The 16,549-nt window shown below is 49.8% G+C and overlaps 1 pseudogene; it reads left to right on the top strand.

The window, feature by feature from the left end:
• Positions 1–11,782: 11,782 nt before the first annotated feature.
• On the top strand, positions 11,783–12,763 carry LOC141915820 (olfactory receptor 6F1-like; annotated as a pseudogene).
• The last annotated feature ends 3,786 nt before the right edge of the window (positions 12,764–16,549 follow it).

The following is a 16,549-nucleotide window of genomic DNA, read 5'->3' as shown; positions in this document are numbered from 1 at the left end:
CTCATTATTGGGCTGTTGGTGCAAATCCAGCTCTGTAAAACCGCATGGCCGCCTTCCTGGGGAATGTGTCCTCCCTGGAACCTGCTACAGCTCTACCACCAAGCCCCAGCTGCTGGCCAGCTTTCTGACTGGGAACAGCACCATCTCGGCTCACAGCAGTGTTAGTACCGTTTCCTGCACCTTTTGCACGCACAGAGGGTTTACTGCTGGTGACCACACTCTATGGCCAGTACTTGGCTGTGTGCCACCGCATGTTATCTGAAAGACTCATGACCCGGAAGGTCTGTCTCCAGCAGCTGCCCCTTGGCTAGAGGGATTTCTGTCACCTACAGCAATTTCATTCTTGTCCCAGATATGGTCCAGTGGCCCAAAGGTACTGGACCTCACCTGTGACCTCACCCCATTTCTGGAGCTCTCCTGCAGGGACACTGGGACACAAGCTCTTTGCTTTCATAACCTGCTTCTTAGAGCCAGTCCTCCCCTTCTGTTCACATGGGCATCCTGGGTGTGCATCAGAGCTGCCACCCTGGGGCAGCTCTCCCGCCCAGCATGGCCAGGCATAAGGCCTTCTCCACCTGCTCCTCTCACTTCACTGTTTTTACAGCACCCTCCTCCTTTCTGTGTGACGCCCAGAACAGCCCTCCTGACAGTGTCTGGCAGGGCCCTTTTCCTGCACCATTCTCATGCTCCTGCTCAATCTGCTCATCGTGTTTCCAGGGGAAGTGAAGCACTGAGAAAAACACTCAGGAATGCTGTGAGCTGCTCAGACAGCCCATTGAAGTTGTGGACCTGCAGGAAGAAATCACTACTGGTCCTCTTTTGAACCAGCCCAGAGGACCTGGAAAGGTGTGTGCTGTGTCCTGGGCACTCCCCTGGAAGTGTGGAAGATGGAGAAGGCTTCTAGTGTGGGAAGGTGCAGTCAGAGCTGGCCGGTGTCATTGTGTGAGACCTCTTACAAACATCTTGGAAGGGACAGAGCAATCAGAGGGGTTATTTGGGACTTGGGAAAGGCACACATCAAACCCAGGTCCAAGAAGGGCAGGGAGGAGAATTGGGAGGATTACAGGCAGGTCAGCTTCACCCCAGTCCCTGGGAATGTGATGGGGCAAGTGTTCCTCAGCCATCTCCAGGCACTTGAAGGATGAACAGGGGATTGCTGAACCCATATGGAGGAGGAAAGAAGGGCATGTTGTCTACCTGGACTTTAGTAAGACCTAAGACATGGTGTCCCATGGTCTCCTTGTAGCCACATTCAGATCTAGACTGAAGAAGTGGATGATTTTGTGGGGAGGGGTTTGGCTGGACAAGCTGTTCGCTGCCCACCGAGCTCAGGGTGGTCAGACAGTACCTGTAAACCACCGGTTGATAGTACTTGTCAACCACCGGTAGCCTGAGCCATGGTCTCCACTCGCCTCAAAAGCACCACCAGCAAGAACGTGGCGACCCAGACACAGCAACCATGCAAACATGCAGCAGTCCAGGTCCCAGGCTGCAGGGAGTGCCTGAGCCTGTCAGTGCTGTTGGAGGGCCGCAGTGACAGCGCCTGTGTGCGCTGCGACCAGCTGGATGACCTGCTCAGCCTGGTGGCAGAACTCAAAGAAGAGGTCGAGAGATTAAGAAGTATTAGGGAATGTGAAAGGGAGATTGATTGGTGGAGTTCCACCTTGGCACCCATGAATCAACAGGAGCAAATAGAGGCTCCAGGCAAGGCAGGTGATCCCTCACCCTCCTGCTACCAGGCAGAAGGAGGGGACCTAAGAGATGAGGGAGACTGGAAACAGGTCTCTGCTCAGGGAGGCAAGAAAATTCTCTCCCAACCTCCCTCACCCTCCATGGTGCCTCTTCACAATAGATTTGGGGCCCTGGAACTTTTGAATGAAGACATGGAGGAAGAGAATGAGACAAACAATGAGGAAGACCAAGGACCACCAAGGCCAGGTCACTCTAGAAATGGTATTAAAACCAGCTCTGAAAGGAACCCCAGAAGAGTCATTGTAGTGGGGGACTCCATTCTGAAGGGTGTCGAAGGCCCCATATGCAGACCAGACCCGCATCATAGGGAAGTCTGCTGCCTCCCTGCGGCCTGCATCAAGGACCTCACAAGAAGACTCCCCTCTCTAGTTAAACCCAAGGACTATTACCCTCTTCTGGTTTTTCAGGTAGGTAGTGACGACATTAGCAGGAGAAGTATTAAATTAATGAAGAGAGATTTCAGGTCCTTGGGGAAACTGATCAAGGGGTCGGGGGCACAGGTTGTGTTCTCCTCCATCCCTCCAGTTGGGGGGATGGATGAGGATGAACACCGAAGAACACAGCAGATGAATTCGTGGTTTCGAGACTGGTGTCACCGTCAGGGCTTTGGTTTTTTCAATCATGGGTTGGTATACAGGGCACCAGATCTCTGGGCCTTAGATGGGATGCACTTGTCCCAGAAGGGGAAGAGGATCTTGGGGCAGGAGTTAGCTGGGCTCATTGACAGAGCTTTAAACTAAATTTGAAGGGGGAAGGGGGTAAAACATCAGCCCATCTGAAGTGCATGTATACCAATGCACACAGCATGGGTAACAAACAGGAGGAGCTTGAAGCCGTGATGAAACAGGAAAATTATGATGTTGTGGTTATCACAGAAACATGGTGGGATGTCTCCCATGACTGGAGTGTGCCAGTTGATGGCTACAAGCTCTTTAGAAGGGATAGACAAGGTAGGAGAGGCGGTGGGGTAGCACTGTATGTTAGGGACTGTTATGATTGCCTTGAATACAAGTGCAGTGAAGACAGGGTGGAGTGTCTTTGTGTTAGAATCAGGGGGAAGGCCAACAGGGCAGATGTTGTAGTAGGAGTCTACTATAGGCCACCCACCCAGGACAGAGAGGTGGATGAAATATTCTATAGGCACCTGGGTGAAATCTCACGATCGCTTGCCCTTGTTCTTGTGGGGGACTTCAACTTTCCAGACATCTGCTGGAAATACAACACAGCAGAGCGGGACCAGTCCCGAAGATTCCTGGAATGTGTGGAGGACAACTTCCTAACACAGCTGGTGAGAGAACCAATCAGAGAAGGTGCCCTGCTAGATCTCCTGCTTGTGAACAGAGAAGGACTGGTGGATGATGTAGTGGTTGGAAGACGACTAGGGCACAGCGATCATGAAATAATAGAGTTCTCTATTCTTAGAGAGGCCAGGAGAGGGCTAAGCAGAACTGACATCCTGGACTTCAAAAGGGCTGACTTTGTCTTGTTTAGGCACCTGCTTGACAGGATCCCTTGGGTGTAGGTAGTTAGGAATTGGCAGACGGAAGATATCGCATTGTACAGGAAGATAGAGCCCTTCTCCCTATAGCTGACAGTGCCTAGCTTGTGGCGCAAGGTGACGGAAGTGACGCCGCAAACCCAAGTTTTATAACGCCGCGCTGACAGTCAATAAACGCCATTTGCTATCCACCACATTGGTGTCAGTATGCCAGTGGCGGTCGCCGTGCCGTTCTTGAACCGGGTCGTTAGGCAGCAAGTGGTGCAGAACAGTGGCGGTCGCCATGCCGTTCTTGAACCGGGTCGTTAGGCAGCAAGTGGTGCCGAAACCCGAGAGCCACTCATCGCCCGAATTCCAGAGAACGGTGGCCGGAAAGGCGTGAACAGAGCCCCGAGCGGCAGGACCAGCCCGGCGGGGAGGACGCTCCTGGACCGACGAGGAGGATGGAAGCCCTCATGAAGGTCGTATCTCAATTACATAAACAGTGGGGAATTGATTGCAAACCTAAAGATTTCACTCTCGCTGTCGCGAGACTTTTACAACTGGGGGTCATTGACCAGCCGGTGGATATTCTCCACCCTGAGGTGTGGAAAAAATGCATCAAGGCGTTAGCTGAGGAAACGATGTCCTCGGGTTCGGGGAAAATTCTCAAATCGTGGGGAAAAGTTCAGCAGGCCATCCAAAAAGCGATACAAGAACAGGAAACTTGGAAGGCCGTGAAAAACTGCTTGTTAGTAACCCCTAAATTGGGGGTCGGGGCGGCTACGCAGACTCTAAGCCCCCCAGACAATAACGACCTAGCCGGGTTTAAAGATGAACGGGAGAAAGATGCACCCCCCACATCCCCGAACCCCGAGCCGCTCACAGAAGGAGAAAAACAAGCGAAATCGTTCTGGGGTGGGTTAGCGGAGGAGACTAGGGTCGTTGAACAAACATGGGCTAAACCACCGCCCTATGTGCCTCAAAATGGCGCCGAGCCAGGACGGGAGGGGCGGAGTGTGGACGTTTCGGGTAAGTGAGGGGAGGAGGAGCCGGAACCAATGAATGTGTGCAGAAGGGAAGGGGAGGAGATTGCGAGTGAGGGGCAGAGGACCCACCAGTGTGCGTGCAGAAGGGGAGGGAAAGAGACCGGACAGGAAGGACATGACGAAGTTGACCGGGGAGGGGAGGAGACCGCGAGCGAGGGGAGGAGGAGCCTTCAGAGCACCCGTCAGGAAAACCATCCACATAGGGAAAACACCCCGCCGACCAGGAGGCAGGACAAGAGAAGTGGGTGGGACCAGCGGCCCACCCACAGAGGAAGTCACTGGGAGGAGAAGTACCCATGTAGGGAAAACACCCTGTCGGCTAGGAGGTGGCACAAGGGAAGTGGGTGGGACAAGCGGCCCACCCATAGAGGAAGTAGCTGGGACCGACGACCCGCCCACAGAGGAAGTGGGCGGGGCCGAAGCTCGACACAGAGGTACAGGGACCCGGAAGTGACCAGCCAGTCGAGCTCCGACTCCGGGTCAGACACCAGCTGGGATGAGTGGCCTACTACTGACTCAGAAAGGGAGGGAAAAAGATTAAATAGAATTAAAAGCCACCATAGCCCTATCCGATTAACAACAAAATCGCAAAAGGGACTAACCCCTCTCACGGATCGGAGGGAAGTTCAAAGAGAATGGTTCCAGGTGACACGTCATCAACCATCAGTCCCGCCAGCATTCCCAGTCCGAGTGACAGAGGGGGGGGACAGAATCTATTCACCAATAAACCCCAAAGACGTACAAGCGATTAGTAAAGCAATCGCAGAAAAAGGACTTAATTCTGCCTTGGTCTCCACCCTTATAGATGGCTTTTTCGGGGCAGATGACTTGCTCCCATTTGAGATAAAGCAAACTTGTAGACTGATTTTTGGTGGAGCTGGAATGATTGTTTTTAAACAAGAATGGGAAGACAACTGTGCTAGATACCTAGCCCAAGTAACTGGAGCAGATCACCCGCTGCACGGCTCTACTGTACAGCGATTAATGGGCAGAGATTCAGCAATGACCACCCCCCAAATGCAGGCCGTTGCTCTGCGGCCCATCGAGGTCATGACAACCACCCGTGCGGCTAGAGAAGCCATTCGCACAGCCTCCAGGATTATATCTAAACCAACACCATGGTCCACAGTAAAACAGGGCGAAGGTGAAAGCTTCACACAATTTGTAGATCGCCTCCAAGTGGCAGTCGACTCTTCGTCCCTGCCCGCGGAGGCAAAGGGTCCAGTTGTAGTGGATTGCATGTGCCAACAGTGTAATTCAACAACTAAAGAAATTCTGCGATCACTGCCGAAGGGGGCAAGTGTCGCGGACATGATCAAACATGTGGTAAATGAGGAACATACGGCCCCGGTCCAGGTAGCGGTCCAAGCCACAGTAGACAAAGTAATGGCATGCTTTAAATGTGGCCAGGCGGGCCATGTCGTAGCAAACTGTCCATGCCCGCCCAAGGGGCCCTGCTGGGCCTGTGGAAAGAAAGGCCACTTTGCCAAAGAATGCAGATCCAAGAAACAGGGAAATGGGAAGGGGAGAGGGCAATCGGGCCGCGCACAGCCCTCTCCCACCTGGGACATGAGGCGGCCCATCTATGCCAATCCCAAATGGGGCGAAGCGCTTCCGAACCCGTTGCCCCCCTGACAGGCAACCAACTTTATGGCCCAACCAACAGCCCAAATGAACCAGCCCATGTTCCAGCAACAACAGGAATTGCCCCCTGGGGACGAGACCCCAGGGTGGCCCTGGCAGTAAAATGTGATAATCCACCTGTAGTGTGGGGAATTTGTTCCCTTTACAATGCCCAAGACGCCACTACCATCAGCATTTCCTTTTTAATTGACACCGGAGCAGACGTTACAGTAATCCCTGAGACAAATTGGCCCCCGCATTGGAAACTAGAAAATGCACCTATGGTGGGTGGAGTCGGAGGACTGACCCGAGCCCGAAAAAGCGCTCGGCTAATAGCTATAACACTTCACACTGAGAAAGGACCAGAGAAGACTATCACCCTCTTCCCTTATGTCATGTCAGCGGTCCCGCCCCTGCTGGGGAGAGATGCCTTAACTCTACTGAAAGCCAGGGTGACAAATTTACTGTAGGGCCACTGCTGTCTACCCACATTCACCAATCAAACTGTCGTGGAAGTCATCTGACCCAGTGTGGGTTGAGCAGTGGCCCCTGTCAAAGCCTCGAATGGACGCCCTCCTTGAACTAGTTGAAAGAGAACTACAGCTGGATCACATCAAACCCACTACTAGCCCATGGAACACCCCGGTTTTTGTAACACCCAAATGAAACAGTGAAGGGTTCCGCCTCCTCCATGATCTGCGTGAAGTAAACAAAAGAATTAAACTGATGGGCCCTGTCCAGACGTTGCTGCCCATGAATTCCATGATGCCAGAGGGACAGCCCTGTGCCGTCCTTGACATTAAAGACTGTTTTTCTCAATACCATTGCATGAAGAAGACAGGGAACGGTTTGCCTTCTCTGTCATGTTCCCTAATAGCCAACGCCCCAATTTACGTTTCCAGTGGAAAGTGCTACCCCAGGGAATGATCAACTCGCCCACTATTTGCCAAATCACAGTGGACCGGGCATTGGCACCAGTCCGACACAGCAACCCAACCGCAACTGTTATTCAATACATGGACGATATTTTAATCGCCGCGCCGTCAGGGGACCAAGTAGACCAATTAGTATCAACTGTCTCAGAAACCTTAAAAACAAACAGGTTTGAGATTACAAGTGCAAAAATCAAAAGAGGACCATGTGTCACCTTTTTGGGAGTGGGGATCACAGACTCTTACGTAACCCCGCCTCAGATAAGAATTCAGCGACGCGTCAAAACACTTCATGATATGCAGCAGTTAGTGGGATCCTTACAATGGCTTCGCAACATCATCCTAATTCCCCTTGAAACCATGGCCCCCTGTATGATCTTCTGAAAGGAAAGAACCCATGGGAGCAAAAAACCCTGACAGCCGAAGCAATAAACTCCCTCAGCTTCATCGAACAACAAATGTCATCAGCCACACTCGCCCGGTGGAATCCGGGAATACCACTCGATTTGTACGTATATTTTAAGGAAGGGGGGGGAGTAAGAGCACTAGCTCAAGGCCCCCCTGAGAAAGCCCAACCAATACAATGGGTAGTCCTAGGAAAACCATCGCGAGCATTCTCACCAGGGGTCGAGTGCCTTAGCAACCTCATTATGAAAGGCAGAAAACTCGCTCTAAGACATCTGGGCATTGAACCTGCAAAAATATACCTACCCTTCCGTAAGCAGCTTCCAGCACAATCAACAGCAACATCAGAATATCTAGCCCTAGCCCTTGTCGGGTTCGGCGGGGAGGTCCAATACGCAGCAAAACCCCCTTGGACTCAGATGCTGACCATCGTAAATATCGACCTCCCACAAAAAATCATGGATCGGCCCCAGCCAGGACCAACAGTCTTCACGGACGCATCCTCAGTGACTTCAGCCGCGGCGGCGGTATGGCAAACAGAAGAAGGATGGCGCTGTGTCAAGACAACAGACCATACACTCTCAGTCCAGCAACTAGAAGCAGCAGCCGTGGTATTGGCATGCGGGCTGTTCCCCATGGAACATCTCAACATAGTGACTGATTCAATGTCTGTGACTAAACTCTGTCTAGCCATGTCGGGACCTGGTGTGTCAACGTCCACAGCGGCCCTAATGTTAGAAGAAGCGCTGTTCTCCCGAAAAGGCACCATATTAGTCATCCATGTTAACAGTCATAATCCGACCAAAGGATTTTTCCAAATCAGCAATGACAAGGCAGATGCGGCGGCGAAAGGGCTATGGACATTAAAAGATGCCCGCCAATTACATGAATCTCCCCACATTGGAGCTAAAGCATTAGCAAAGAGATGCAGAATTTCAACCGCGGATGCTAAGCACATAGTAGCCACCTGCCCCCATTGCCAAAAAGCACTGTTGTGGTCAAGCGGAGTTAACCCTAGGGGCCTCAAAGCCTCCGAGGTGTGGCAGACAGATTTCACACTCTGCCAATTATTGAAACAACGCGCGTGGCTAGCAGTGACAGTAGACACATATAGCGGGATGATTGTAGCTACGCAACACCTTAAAACAGACTCTAAGGTGACCATTCATCACTGGCTAACAGCCATGGCGTGGCTCGGTGTCCCAAAAGAGATTAAGACAGACAATGGCTCAAACTTCATCTCTAAGTCAGTACAAACATTTGTTTCGAAATGGGGTATCACCCTAATACACGGTATCCCGTACAACAGCACAGGACAAGCTATAGTGGAACGAGCCAATCAAACTCTAAAATCAAAACTGGAAGTATTAGCTAAAACAGAAGGTTTCACAAATGCTGTTCCCTCAGGAGACCAAGAACGCCTCTTGGCGACTGCCGCCTTAGCATTGAATCAATTCCCTAGAGGGGAGGAAGCAAACAGTCCTGTTCAAAAACACTGGGCCACTCGTGCACTAGAAGAGGGCCCGCAGATCACAATCAGAAATGAATTAGGAGAGTGGGAGCAGGGTTGGAGATTAGTTCTCACAGGGCGAGGATATGGTGCAGGCAAAAAAGATGGGAAAATTAAGTGGTGCCCACTTAAGTCCATTAAACAGGACCTCCAGAATAAAACTAATGAAAACTGTGAGTTTCTATCCACAGGACCGGATTGTCGGGCGCCCCCGTAACCTGTACGCCCTGGTGACTTGCGGAGATGATGAACCGACAGCCACCTTACCAGCACCCGAGTGTTCTGAACCAGCAGAACCCAAACGACACCGGGACAGCCTTCAGAGAAAGGGGCCGCGAGGCCTCTGCATAATCCTACTCTTGGAGCTCGTGACGCCATCTGGTGGTTCGTATGAACACCAACCTTGGGAATGGACGCTGGTAAGATGGGAAGATCAAAAAATATTACAGAAAATTGTCACCTCTGGACCCCCCAGCTTTCAGGGAACACTCTGTAACTTAGCTCCAGTGAACCCCTGCTCAAATGATGCAAGCTACTATATGTGCCCCAATTCCAACCCCGGTAGATCGTACTGCAATGTCCCCAACCAGTACTATTGTTCTCACTGGGGATGTGAAGCTATAGCCTCTGACTGGACACCAGGAGCCGGACCGGACAAATATCTCAAAGTGGGACAGGGACCTTATGGGTGTGTTATTCCCCCAAAAGACCCCTGGAGGCCGGGATTTGCAGCAACGCATGGTATCATCAAAAACTGGTGTCATTACCTTGTCCTAAATGTGACCAATGAAAATGATTTAGGATGGACCATTGGAAGAACCTGGGGCCTTAGATACTGGGAATCAGGCACTGATAGGGGAAGGCTGTTTTTCATTAAGAAACAAGAAGTAAAACACAGTGCAGCCATTGGACCCAATACTGTAATTAAAAGTGGTAACGGACAGAAAAATGAAGCCCCAACAAACCCTGCCCCAACCCTGACCAGTGCCCGTCAATCTAAACAGATAGCCTTTGTAAATAAGTCACGTACTAACCCCCAATACTTACCCAACAAAGCGTTCTTTGATGTATTAAATGCAACCTTCTGGTCACTGAACCAATCAAACCCGAACCTTACTAACCCCTGTTGGTTGATGTATACCCCCCTTTTTATGAGGGTGTCGCCCTCAATGTTCCTTTTAGTTACTCATCAAACAACAATCCAGCTCAATGTAGATGGGACACACCACGGAAAGGAATCACCCTAAGTCAGATCACAGGTCGAGGTGTGTTTATTGGCAATACCACCCTATCAAATCAGAATACAGCTATGTGTGCAACAACTGTCAGAATTAATAAAACCCATAAGTGGGCGATTCCATCTACATCAGGGATGTGGGTCTGTCACAAGACGGGAGTGACCCCCTGTGTGTCCCTCAATCTGTTTGACGAGCGTGGTGATTTTTGTGTGCAAGTCTTAATTGTTCCTAGGGTCCTGTACCACTCAGAAGAAGAAATGTACTATCACTGGGGAGAAACTAACAACCGACGTCGAAAAAGGGAAGTACTGACGGCCGTAACTATAGCAACATTACTTGGACTAGGAATAGCCGGTACATCCACAGGAGTGACCTCCCTGATAACACAGCAACGAGGCCTGTCTCAGTTACAGACAGCCATCGATGAAGACCTGCAAAAAATTGAAAAATCAATGACCTTTTTAGAACAATCCCTCTCTTCACTATCAGAAGTTGTACTCCAAAATAGGTGAGGATTAGACCTCCTATTCATGCAGCAAGGAGGCCTTTGCGCTGGCTTGAAAGAAGAATACTGTTTCTATGCTGATCACACTGGAGTTGTGAGAGATACGATGGCGGAACTGCGAGAGAGACTGGCGCAAAGGAAAAAAGACGGGGAAGCCCAACAAGGATGGGTTGATTCGTGGTTTAACCTTTCACCGTGGCTAACTACCCTGATTTCAACCCTGGCCGGACCGATCGTAATGCTTGTAATAGCACTGATATTCGGACCCTGCATATTGAATAAGCTTGTGTCATTTGTTAAAAATCGACTGGAAAAGATTAACGTTATGTTTGTAGACCACCAACAGCTGCTCTGAAACACATTTTCCTATGTACCTTATGTTGACCATTGCCAAAGAATGAATTAAGAAAGTTAAAGCCAGCTATATTCAATTTTACCTATTAACCCACTAACCTGGTACCCAATGTTTTTAAGTTTACCCTGTGTGTTAATTGTAATTTTTAAAGTTGAATGATTTAACTAACCCCTTTAACATTTTACTTAATACAATTGAACACAGGGAGGGGGGAAATGTAGGTAGTTAGGAATTGGCGGACGGAAGATATCGCGTTGTACGGGAAGATAGAGCCCTTCTCCCTATAGCCGACAGTGCCTAGCTTGTGATGCAAGGTGACGGAAGTGACGCCGCAACCCCAAGCTGACAGTCAATAAACACCATTTGCTATCCACCACATTGGTGTCAGTATGCTGATGGCCCGAGCGACCCAGTGGCAGTCGCCGTGCCGTTCTTGAACCGGGTCGTTAGGCAGCATTGAATGACTTGAGCGTGTCCAGAGAAGGGCAACGAGGCTGGTGAAGGGTCTGGAGCACAGGTCATACGAGGAGCGGCTGAGGGAACTGGGGTTGCTTTGGTCTGGAGAAGAGGAGGCTGAGGGGAGACCTCATCGCCCTCTACAGCTACCTGAAAGGAGGTTGCAGAGAGCTGGGGATGAGCCTCTTTAACCAAGTAATGAGTGATAGGACAAGAGGTAATGGCCTCAAATTGCACCAGGGAAGGTTTAGACTGGATATTAGGAAGCATTTCTTTACAGAACGGGTAGTTAGGTGTTGGAATGGGCTGCCCAGGGAGGTGGCGGAGTCCCCATCCCTGGAGGTGTTTAAGAGTAAAGTTGACTTAGTGCTTAGAGATATGCTGTAGCTGGGAACTGTCAGTGTTAGGTCAATGGTTGGACTGTATGATCTTCAAGGTCTTTTCCAACCTAGACGATTCTGTGATTCTGTGAAATTCAGCATGGGACCAGAAAATGAAACTGCAGTTACTGAGTTCATCCTAGAGGGCTTCTCAGTGCTTGACCAAAGGCTGCAGCTATTTCTCTCTCTGGTCCTTCTGCTCATGTACCTGACAACAGTGATGAGGAACGCAACCATCATTTCCCTCGTGTGTGTGTATCACCGTCTGCAAACCCCCATGTACTTTTTCATCAGCAATCTGTCCTTCCTGGAAATCAGGTTTACATCCTCCACAAGCATCCAATTGTTTGTGATCCTGGGTTCTGGTAGGGGAACAATCTCTCGAAGCAGCTGCTTTGCCCAATCCTATTTCTATTTTGCCCTGGGCTGTACAGAGTTTGTTCTCCTTGTTGCCATGTCCTTTGACTGCTGTGTTGCTATCTGCTAGCCTTTGTGTTGTGCTGCCATCATGAAGCCTCAGCTCTGCATCCAGCTTGTTGTTGCTGCTTGGGTCATCGGCATCACACTCCCAGGTTACTGTCTGGTCCTTCTCTACCAGCTGACTTTCTGTGGCTCGAACAACATCCACCATTTCTTTTGTAACAACTCCCCCTTATTCAAACTGTCCTGCTCTGACAGCAGCCTGCTGTGGAAAATAGACTCTGTTTTAGTATCATTTGTCATACTGGCTTCCTTATGTTTAACTCCGGCATTTTACATGGGCATCCTTTTCTGTATTCTACACCTTCCAGCAGCCTCTGGGAGGAAAAAAGCTTTTGCTACATGTTCTTCCCATCTCACCACCTTGGCCATTGTATATGGGAGCTGCATTGCTCTCTACGTGCATCCTTCACAAGATGTTTCCTTGGAGACAAACAGATTTGTAGCTTTGCTGAACACTGTCCTGTATCCATTCTTAAATCCGTTCATCTACAGTCTTAGAAACAAGACTGTGATACTGGCCCTTAATGAAGCCATTGCCCGTGTGACACTACAGCTTTTCCCCTACTCATGGTGCATTTCTGGACACCAATTCCAGTGATCTGCTCTCATCTGTTAAATAATATCAGTGCATAGGTGTGTAACCTCCAAATACAGATGCCTCAGGAGACTTCTGTTCTTCTTGGACTGTGTCAGGTGAAGTGAGAAGCAGCTCATCTGCACACACAAAGGTGGCACCAACAATGGCAGGGGGAGTAACTCAGTTAACACCCTGCCCCAGCTGCTCCCAGGCCCATCACAGCAGAGCCACCAGCTCATCAGGAGCCCATCTCCACAAACCGAGAAGAGCCCAGAGGCACAGTGGCAGGTGGGATCCCAATTTACAGGCTCCTGAGGAATGAACATCTTGTCCCAGCTCCTTCCAGGGCTGCCCTGGGAGAGCCACCAGCCCCCTTGTCCAGGTGTGAAAGCCATCGAAATGAGCCACTGAGAGCAGCTCTGGACCAGCATCTGGGCTGAGGGCATTGTTGCTAGGGGTGCAGGAGACATTGTGAGATGCAGGGGAAGAGCATTTTTGGATTGCACAGGAGTTATTATGGGATGTTTAGGGGAGGACCCTGACCAGTGCAGTCTGTCCTCTCTTCTCATTAAACTTAATTTCTCTTTCCTGTGTGAGGGAATCTCTCTTCTGCTTGAATGTGTGAACACCGGAGTGTGAGTGCAGCAACTGGAGCAGGAGCAGGGGGTCAGGCAGCCCGTATGTCATTAGTGCCAGCAACTGAGAGCCTGGAGTGAGTGAACTGAAGAGCCTGTGTGTGACTGGGGTGGTCTGTACCAGCATCCGGAATGGGGCTGCGGCCTCAGGGGCTTGGATGTCCAGGTGCCTGCAACTGGGGAGGCTGGTATCCAGGGGCAGCTACTGAGGAGAGTGAGTGTCTGAGCCCAGCTGCTGGAGGGATCCACCCTGTACAGGAATATGAATGGAATGGAATGGAATGGAATGGAATGGAATAGAATAGAATAGAATAGAATAGAATAGAATAGAATAGAATAGAATAGAATAGAATAGAATAGAATAGAATAGAATAGAATAGAATAGTTCAGTTGGAAGGGACCTACAATGGTTGTGTAGTCCAAATACCTGACCACTTCAGGTCTGGCCAAAAGATAAAGCATGTTATTAAGGGCATTGTCCAAATGCCTCTTAAACACTGACAGGCTTGGGGTGTCAGCCACCTCTCTAGGAAGCCTATTCCAGTGTTTGACTGCTTTCTTGGTAAAGAAATGCTTCCTCATATCAAGTTTGTGCCTCCCCTGATGCAGCTTTAAACAATTCCCATGAGTCCTATCACTGAATACCGTGACAAGAGCTCAGCACCTCAGTCTCCACTTCCCCTTCTCATGAAGCTACAGAGACCAATGAGGTCACCCCTCAACCATCTTTTCTCTAAACTAGACAGAACCAGAGTCCTCAGCCACTCCTCTCAGGACATTTCTTCCAGCCCGTTCACCAGCTTTGTTGCCCTCCTCTGGATGCATTCAAGGACCTTCACATCTTTCTTAAATTCTGGGACCCAGAACCGCACACAGTACTCAAGGTACTCATGTGTAGTCAAGGTACTCAAGGTACTCAAGGTACACATCAGCACTAAATAAAGCGGGATGATCACCTCTCTTCACTGGCCTCTTGGCTGCCAGGGCACACTGCTGACTCCTCTTGAGCCTGCTCTTGACCAGCGCCCCCAGATCCCTTTCTGCTCTCCAGCCATCCCTCTCCCAGTCTATACTTGTGTCTGGGGTTACTTCATCCCAGGTTTAGAATCCGACGTTTGCTCTTGTTAAACACGATGACTCCTCTGGGTCATGGCTACAGGTGTTAAAATGAACAGGGCCCAGGAGAGTTCCTTGTGCTGGACCACATATGTCCCAGTATGTACCCTTGGGAAGTCCATGCTGACTGCATTTGGACAGACTCTTCTCTCTAGGTGCCAAGGAACATCACCCAAGAGGACTCGAACTCATGGTGCACTCCTCACCAAAGAAGGCTCGTGCAGCCTGCGGCTCCCTGGGTGGCACTTATGGCCTTTTTCAAAGATGGGTGCAACATTGGCTTGTCCTCGCTCTCAAGAGACCTCTACCAATCCCGTGACCTTTCAAAAGGGATATTCCAAAGAAATATTGATCTTCCCCTGTAACTTCATTACCATTCTGCTGCCTGTTATATGGTGTATTTAATTTCTTTAATCGTTCATACATTTTCACCTGCCCTGATAAAATGACCATTTCCAGAGTCATCTTTTCAGACACCAACTGCCCTAGGCAAAGGCCTTTTCCATTATTCTCCAGTTTTCCCCTTCCATTACTCTTTGTTCATTCAGACACCTCTCACCTGTGCTGCTGCTTTGAGCTTCAGGGACTCAAACCTTGCCTGTCTTTCAGTGGTCTAATTGTCTCTTTAGCCAACTCTTCCATTATGTTTCTATCTACCCTCTTGTATCTATGTAGCTAAAACATTTCTCATAAGATTATCCCTTGTCAAAAGGTGACCTCATTAGAGAGATCTTGTACTTAGCATATGGTTGAGGAGGGTGCTTTATTGTTTATGAAACTTGAACATGCTTCACTTTTCTTTGCTTGCAAATAGGAGAAAATCTTCTGTGCCTGTGTGCAGCCGGTTCCCTAAGGAGAGCAGGTGGAGATGGTGCAATGGAGCTGTGACCTCCAGCTGCAGAGATCGGTGGAGAAGTCAGATGTAAGGAAAAGGGATGTAAAACCCAGCTGGCCAATGACAGAAAAGGTGAGGCTGAGGAAGTGAGGAGCAAGGCTGTCCATGCAGTGCCAGACTTCAGGGACTGCTTCTCCTACCTGTCCAGAGCTCCTGAGGAGACCCTCTGGATCAATATCAATTGCAGAATTCTTCTATCACCTCTTCTGTAATCTGAAAAGCAATTTAAAATAACCTTTAAAATATAAAACATTTTTTATTAGATCTTCTATGAAATCTTCCTTCTCAACTACACTGAAACTACTTCAATTAGGTGTACAGGTCTTGAAGACTTGAAGAAAATTAAAGGGAGAAAAATAGTTCGTTAGGGCTGTCTGTATTTTAATGAGCTTCATGGTGTGTTTGGCCCTGAGTCCATGAACCTCAGATACAGAGAGGAGACTGAACAAACTCATCAGGGAGTCAAAATCAGAAGCAAAACTCAAAGTGCCTTGAAGCATTGATTGGTCCCACTGAGGGCTACTACTGACAAAGCCTCCCCATGGACTCCTTAGAGCAGATGACTGGAGGCTGTGATTGCAGGTAGGCAAAGGCACCGTGCAGGTGGCTGTAGTGCTGCAAAACCCCTTGGTTTGTTTTATGAAGCAGAAGGGCCAAACCCTGACCCTCAGGCCCTGGGAAGGCAGACCCTGCCATCATGCGTGGCTCAGGGCTCTTCCTGGGGGCATGGGGTGTGAGGGTGAGCAATGCCAAGTGTAGGAAAACTGCACAACACATCCTGGCTTCCCCGAGCAAGGAAGAAGAAGAAACAAAGTCCAGAGCCTCAAAATAACGTTTCTCCTGGTAGGCCTCTGTAGCAGAGGCAACAGCCATAGCCAAGGGGACAGAGACCTTGGTCCTGTCGGGCCTTTTAGCCTTGCCAGAGCCCTTGGCCATCTCGACTGCAGGCTGTGCTACACTGTCCCATGTCTGCACCTCTTTCCCTTCAGGCTGCAGACACCCATCTTGCGCTCCCACCTCAGCATTTCTACATCTTCACTTCTATATCTTCAAGACAAAGCCATGGGCTTACCCAGACTGCCTCTGGGTGATCTCTTGCACCACAATGCTACCATGTGAGTGAGATTTCTTTCTCCTCAAATGCAGTCTGAACCTTCCAAG

This window comes from Strix aluco, chromosome 27 (assembly GCF_031877795.1).
Source record: "Strix aluco isolate bStrAlu1 chromosome 27, bStrAlu1.hap1, whole genome shotgun sequence".
Taxonomy (NCBI): Eukaryota; Metazoa; Chordata; class Aves; order Strigiformes; family Strigidae; genus Strix; species Strix aluco.
This window is presented reverse-complemented; position numbering and strand designations above follow the sequence as displayed.